Source organism: Plectropomus leopardus, chromosome 12 (genome assembly GCF_026936395.1).
Source record: "Plectropomus leopardus strain MGB_pleo_1.0 chromosome 12, ASM2693639v1, whole genome shotgun sequence".
In the NCBI taxonomy this organism is placed as follows: domain Eukaryota; kingdom Metazoa; phylum Chordata; class Actinopteri; order Perciformes; family Serranidae; genus Plectropomus; species Plectropomus leopardus.
Genome location: NC_142187.1, coordinates 20438583 through 20446060, shown reverse-complemented (window position 1 = coordinate 20446060; position 7478 = coordinate 20438583).

Below are 7478 nucleotides of genomic sequence, written 5' to 3'. Positions count from 1 at the left end.
AGAAGCTTGCTCTAAGTGAGAAGTTTTCTTGGAAGATAAGATCAATTAAGAGTGAGAGAGCTCAGGTAGGAATAAGTCGACTTAAAGAAAGAAGTTTAGGATTAGTGTTCATGTCTTTGGAAACGTTAGTTGGTTTTGTGTTTTTGTTTGATAGGCGGCTGGTCCGTGCTTGTATCTGTATCTGGGGGTGTGTGTGTATGAGGTTTTAGTTGTGTGCAGAAGGTTGTGGGATATCCGTGAGTGGGTGTACTTGATATATATAGAAAGTGAAAGTTTGTATATATTAAATGTATATGGTGATTGAATAGAGGAGATTTAGAAACTTATAAGGAGGGACTTTTGTCCCTTCAGTGTTAAAAATTACATGAGCCCTTGTTTTGATAAGAGGACTTTATAAATGAATGGATAAAACCTATGAGCCCTTTTTTTTAGGGGACATTTGTAGATTTGATAAAATATATGAGCCTCGAAAAGGGACTTTCTACATATTTGATAAAATTATATGAGCCTTGGCTAAGTATCCCCACTTAGCGAGGACTTTTTGTATATACAAGCACGAACCAAGAATATAAGAAGGTCATGAGTTATGCATGATAGTTGAGTTCAGGTGTTCACTCTCTGATGGTCAGTGCATACTGGAAGCTCTTGCTAGTTCCAGAGGTGGAAAGGGGGGTGGAGTCACCCGTAGAAATTGCTTTTTCAGATAAGAGGAGGAGTGGTGAAGGTGTTTTCCTCTCTTCTTGTTATATGAAATACAGAATGGATGATCGGATTTTAGTTTAATAAATAGCTAAACAACAATATTCAAAGACATTTGAGTTGGCTATTGACTAAACTCAATAATCACAATTTAAATTTAGGAGAGAGTGGGAGAGTAATCTGATCGATTATAATAGATTCATGTTAGATCTTTGGGACAGTATAAATAGATAAATAAAAAGTATGTTGTGACAGAGTAAGTTGACTCTACATTGGTAAATAATGTGTGTAAACTACATTGAATTACTTGGAACGTATATAAGATATTGAACTGTTGTTTTGCTCTCTTTTAACCATGATGTATGAGAAATGGGGAAGATCTGAGAAGACGGAGTACATCTGAAATTGGATCCCCTAAAGAGCAGACAGAAAACCTCTGATCTTGCTTTCCACATACAGGGGTCTGCTGGTGACAGAGCGTCTAGATTCGGCATCCAGTTTGACCAAGGCCAGTGCGATTTTGTAATTTGATAGGTGTGTTACAAGAATATTGTATGAGGACTTAGTGCTGCGTCTTTGCCTTTGTGTTGATAAGCTTCTGGTTTCCTTTGGAGTTGGCAAATTTATTTGGCTGTTGATTTGTTGTGGTAGTACGGTGCCTTTAAGTATTTTTGATTGGTTTGTTTTGATCTGAAATACAATAGCAGAGGGAAGTTGTTAGAATGTCAAAAATGGATACCAAAATTAAGAAAGTAATTACTCCTGTTGAAGTGGTACAGAAAAATAATCCTCTGGTTAAAGGTATAGCAGAAATTTCAGGTAAATGGAGTAAGCGATGGCCTGACATTGAGCAGCCTTGGCCAGTGGAAGGGACCTTCAACCCAGAAGTAATTAAAACAATGCAAGTGCTTGTGGCCACATATAATGCAGGCCAAAAGAAAGGAAGAAAGGGACAGAAACGTAAAGAAAAAAGGGAAAGAGAGTTTGGTATTCTGCAGTTGTTTGAGAATGAGGGGCAGAAATTGGTAGCAGTTGCAGAAGAAAGAAAGAGGAGGAATATAGAAGAAATGGAGAAAAATGCAAGAAGGACAGAAGATATAATGGCAAAAATTAACGCACCCTTCTCACACACAGTCGCGGTAAAAAGTCCCCCACCTTATGAGATGGAGGTACAGTATACTGATGTTTATCCCCAGCTGCCAGTAATTAGTCAGGAGGGTGATTATCATACGGATGAGAATGAGCGAATTATAGAGACGGGAAAGGCTAGAACAATCATAGAAATGTATCCCAGCTCCAAAACTAAAAAGAAGAAGGCACTTTTAAAGGGCCAGTACAAGCAAAAGCCTAAAGAGAAGACAGTAAAGGATGATAGTCAGAGTGATTCGGATGAGGTCTTTGGTGGGTATGACTCAGCGGTAAGACGGATACTGGCTAAAGCAGAACAAAGAGGAACCAAGACATTGAGGAAAATGGATCCAGGAAAGGATAGCACAACAGAGAGTGAGAATGGAGATAGTGATTCTGAGGATGAGCGTTCTTGCCCTAAGTATCTTGTTCAGTCAGGATCTGGTTCTAGGGAAGATGAAGAGATACAGGAGGTTTTGAAAGTTGCTACGAGAAAAATGGATCAATGTCTGGTGGACATAGAGAAAGCTACTGATCCAGAAATTCAAAAAGCATTGGAGGATGAATTAAAAGAGTTGCGGATACAAGTGACAGAGTTGCGAAAGAAAGATACTTTAAAAGGGTCCACTTCTAAGTATGGCTTACGTCCAAAGAGGGATAAGAAGTCTGATAAGATGTGTCCAGTGATTGTTCGGGGACAGAATTTGGAATATAAGCCTTGGCAAAATACAGATATGTCAGACACACTTGAAAAATTACCTATTTTGCAAGATGGAGCATATCCTTGGATCTCAAAGCTGGAAGAGGTCTTGGTGGGAACACAGCCAGCAATGGGAGATATTAAAAGACTTTTAGCTAGTCTTCTTGGGGTCCCAGCGATGGAAGAAATTTTACAGAAAGCAGGACTTAATCGTTATGTGGCAACGACAGTCTATGATTCAGAGTTATTTGCGGCAAATAGAGGGAGAATATGGAGAGCACTGAGAGATACATTCCCAACAAATGTGCACCCTGATAATATTCTTATTGAGCCCCTAGGACAGCAGGAAAATCCGAGGGCATATGTGTCGAGGGCTCATCAAGTGTGGAGGAATGTTACAGGAAATGATCCTGATTTGAATCAAATGGAACAATCGATTTTGCGAGCTAAGATACAGAAGGGGCTTCCCTTACCAGTAAGGAGTAAACTGGCAGAGGTAGTGGGTCTTGGAAGTATGGCAAAGAGTGTTTATACGGATCATATAGCGCATCAAGTCGAGTTGTATCGGAAAAAGGAGCATGATCAGAAAGAACAGGACCAGGAGACTCTAAGGAAACTCACTCAAATACAGCTAGTGGATAATAAGAAGAAGGAAAAGAAACAGGCTTTGGTTATGCAGAGCCAATCCCAACCAGGTCAACCATCACCCCAACCACAGCCAAACCAGATCCAGTTTCAACCACCTCAGTTGCCGTCTGTACCCTCTATGGTCCCCTTTCCACAACCAGTTTTTGGTCAGCCACAGATATGGAGAGGAAGAGGTCAAGGAAAGCGAGGAAGGGGTAGAGGACGAACTTTTAATCCAGGTCCTCAACAGTTTTCAGAAGTATGTTATAATTGTGGGCAAATTGGTCACTATGCTCGAGACTGTAATAGACAAGGTGGAAATTCAAATAGAGGAGGCTTTAGAGGAGGATTTGGGGGACAACCACAGTTATCTCAGGGACCGGTGAACCCGTACAGGGGTCCGGAGCTTGGGTTCTAGGGGTGCCCAGAAAGCCTGAAAGGGGGGTGTCAGCTGGTAGTGTCAGGGCCAGAGCAAGATCCAACAATAGTGGTGAAAGTGAATGATCAACCATTGGAAATGATGGCGGATTGCGGAGCTGCTTTTACCTGTATTCGGCCTGAAGATGCTATACATCTCCCTATGTCCAACCAATTGGTACGGACCGTCGGGTTTGAGGGTATTAAACAGCTGATTCCTCTCACAAAACCAGTTGAGCTCTGCTATAAAGATCGGAAGATTATGATACCTATATTGGTTTCAGAGCATACACCTATTGCACTTTTGGGCCGAGATGCTTTGTGCAGATTGAAATGTGTTATACGGTGTACGCCAGACGGTTGTCTAGTGGAAATGCCAAATGATATTTGTCATCAGTTATATATGACAACAGAGACTGAGGCTTCTTCAGTTTTTTGGATTGGGAATCTCAGTCCGGGTTTATTGGATCCAGTCAGATTGTGGGAGAAGTTTATAGTGGCAAACATGCCTGACGTGAAGTTTCCTGAGTATCCACTTCACTGCACGCTTAAGTATTTTAAAGGTGGAGTCCAATCAAATCCAGATGAGTGGTTGAGTCAACAACCAGAGGAAGTTCAACTTAGTTCAAGTTGTATAGTTTTGGGACCACAAGGAGCAGCTATGAAAATAAATAGTAATGAATATCTCAATAAGGAGTATAATATTGAAAATGGTGTTCCACATGTGACTTTGATGGTAGCTGAAGGATATGAACAGAAACATATTGGGGCAATGATGGCAGAAGCAGAAGAGGCCACTTTTGTACCATTAAAGGACAACCTTACTATTTGGAGAAGTGAGGATCGGAGGTTCATAAAGATTATGATTTCAGCACAGGGACAGGGCCGTCCACAAACGGTGAAGATGACCCATGAGTCAATTTTCAGTGCAAAATTGGACTCAGACCCTATGAGAGAGGAAATGTTGAAACAAGTTCCAGAGTGTCTGTGGTCTCAGCATAGCACTGATATTGGGCTTGTGAAGTCAGCTCAACCAGTGAAAGTTGAACTCCGACCAGGCACTGAACCTCCATGGAAAAATCAGTATCCACTGAAGGAGGAGGCAATTCGAGGAATCAAACCACAAATTGAAGGATTATTGAAGGCAGGTGTTCTGAAAATAACTCAGACTCCTCAAAGCAATACGCCATTATTACCCACAAAGAAGCCAGATGACTCTTATCGTATGGTACACGATTTAAGAGCAGTAAATGAGGTGGTGGCTGATTTTCCAGCAGAGGTGCCGGATCCGCATACTTTGTTAGCCCAGATCCCCTCAGATGCTACATACTTCACAGTGTTAGATTTGTGTGGAGCATTCTTTAGTGTGCCTCTTAGTATAGAAAGTCAAGGCTTGTTTGGGTTTACTTATAATGGACAGTATTATGAGTATAAGAGATTGCCACAGGGGTTTAAACACAGTCCTCATATTTTCAATAAAATACTGAAAGAAGATTTGGCTGGGATAGATCAGATGTTGACTAGTACTGTGGTCCAGTATGTGGATGATATTATCGTTTGCTCGCCAGATAAGGAGACATGTCATAAGGATTCGGCTAAACTGTTGCGGGTACTAGCAGAAAAAGGACATAAGGTTTCCCAGAAAAAATTGCAGTATTGCCAGGAGAGAGTAGTTTATCTGGGTCAAACAATAACTAAAGGACATAGAAGTATCTCGGACAGTCATTTGGAGGCGTGAAGGCACCAAAGCCTCGAACAGTCAGAGAAATGATGACGTTTCTTGGTATTGCCGGTTATTCTTCAGCTTGGGTAGAGGATTATGCCAGCTTAACAGGTCCCTTGAGGGCTATGATTAAAGATACTGGGAGCGCTCAACTTCATTGTAATCTTAGTTGGACACAGGATGGCCTTGTGGCATTTGAAACAATTAAACAGAGGTTGCAGGAAGCTCCAGCATTAGCACTTCCAGATTATTCTAAGAATTTTCTGTTGTATGTTTCGACCTCTATTGGGGGTAAACATGCATGTGCAGTTCTTTGTCAGCCAACAGGGATGGGGACAAGCCCTCAACCCATTTCTTACTATTCTATGGCATATTCAGAAGTAGAGATGGGGTTACCACTATGTTATAGAGCAATGGTGGGAGTCTATTTGATGTATGATAAGGCATCTTCTGTCACTATGGGTTACCCAGTAACAATTCTCACCCACCATAGTCTCAGAAATCTTTTGAATTATGGTAAATACACCTTGACTATGCCCAGGCTTAGAGATTATCATAGGCTTTTAGAACAGGAAGATGTTACCCTGGTAAGGTGTGCCACGGTGAATCCGGCTGAGAACTTACCAACTTCAGAGGATGGGGAGCCGCATGATTGTGTTCAGGAAGCAGAGAAGTACTCAAGGCTTAGATCGGATTTGCAAGCCCTCCCATTGCGTGAGGCAGACTTGGAGTATTGGACGGATGGCTCTTGTTATCGTATAGGAGAAAAATTAATTGCTGGCTATGCGGTAGTAAGAGCCCACGGAACTGACTTTGTGGTTGAGAAGGCTGAGATAATACCACAGCCTGCGTCCGCACAGCTTGCTGAGCTGGTGGGACTGACCGAAGCATGTTTGTTAGCAGATGACAAGCGGGTGACAATATACACAGATTCTGCATATGCACATAATGTGTGTCACTTGTTTGGAGCAGTATGGAAGAACCGAGGGTTTAAGAAAACGGATGGTTCTCCTATACAGCATCACGCACAGATAATGAAATTATTGCATGCTATGATGAAACCTAAGGAAATAGCCATAGCCAAATGTGCAGCACATAAGAAAGATATGTCCCGAGTCACACAGGGGAATAAAGCTGCTGATGAGGCTGCAAAAGCAGTTATAGGGGCAGACAAATTGGGAAAGGTCTTTTTGGTTACCCATGAAGTAGACATGGAGGAGAAGATTACTCTTAGAGATGTGATTATGATGCAGGAAGCTGCTTCTGTGATGGATAAACAGTTATGGCAAGACCGAGGTGCTACTCAAGATTCTACCGGTCTGTGGCGGAATCATGAGGGGTTGATAGTAGCACCCCCAGACCTGTTAGGATTGATGATTCAAGAGGCACATGGGTTGGCTCATGTTGCGAGAGGGGAAGTAAGGAGGAAAATCACAAAAGAGTATGGTTTTTGGGCACCATACTTGTTGGAACAGATTGACCATGTCATAGGAAGGTGTACCATTTGTTTGAAAAATAATGTTCGAAGAGGTATAATGGTTCCCCCTGGTCACATACCAACTCCAAGAGGTCCTATGCGAGAATTGGTAGTTGATTTTGTGGATATGATCAAACCAGTGGAAGGGAAAAGATATATGCTAGTTGTTGTGGACAGATTTTCACGGTGGCCTGAGGCTTGTCCAACCAAGCGAAAAGATGCTCAGTCAGTTGCCAAGTTCTTGTGTCGCGAGGTCATAAGCAGGTGGGGACTTCCTGATCGAATATCCTCAGATAATGGCAAGGAATTCGTGGATAAAACGGTGAGATTAATTCTGCAAAAATTAGGGATCAAACAGCGTCTAGGAGCTGTTTACCATCCACAAAGTCAAGGGATTTGTGAAAAGATGAATGGTATTTTGAAAAACCGTATTGTAAAAATTTGTCAACATACAGGTTTGAGTTGGGTGGCGGCGCTTCCATTAGCATTAATGGTGTGTCGTTCAAGTGAGCTCCGAGACTTGCATATGACTCCTCATGAGTTGGCTACAGGGAGACGAATGCCAACTCCTTGTTTACGTACAAGTGGAAAAGGGCCAAGTTTAGCTCTTTTGGAAGATGAAATGCGAGCGTATGTGACATATATGGCAACTATTCATAAAAAAATATCCACATATGTTTCCGACAGGCAGAGACAAGAAGAGGTGC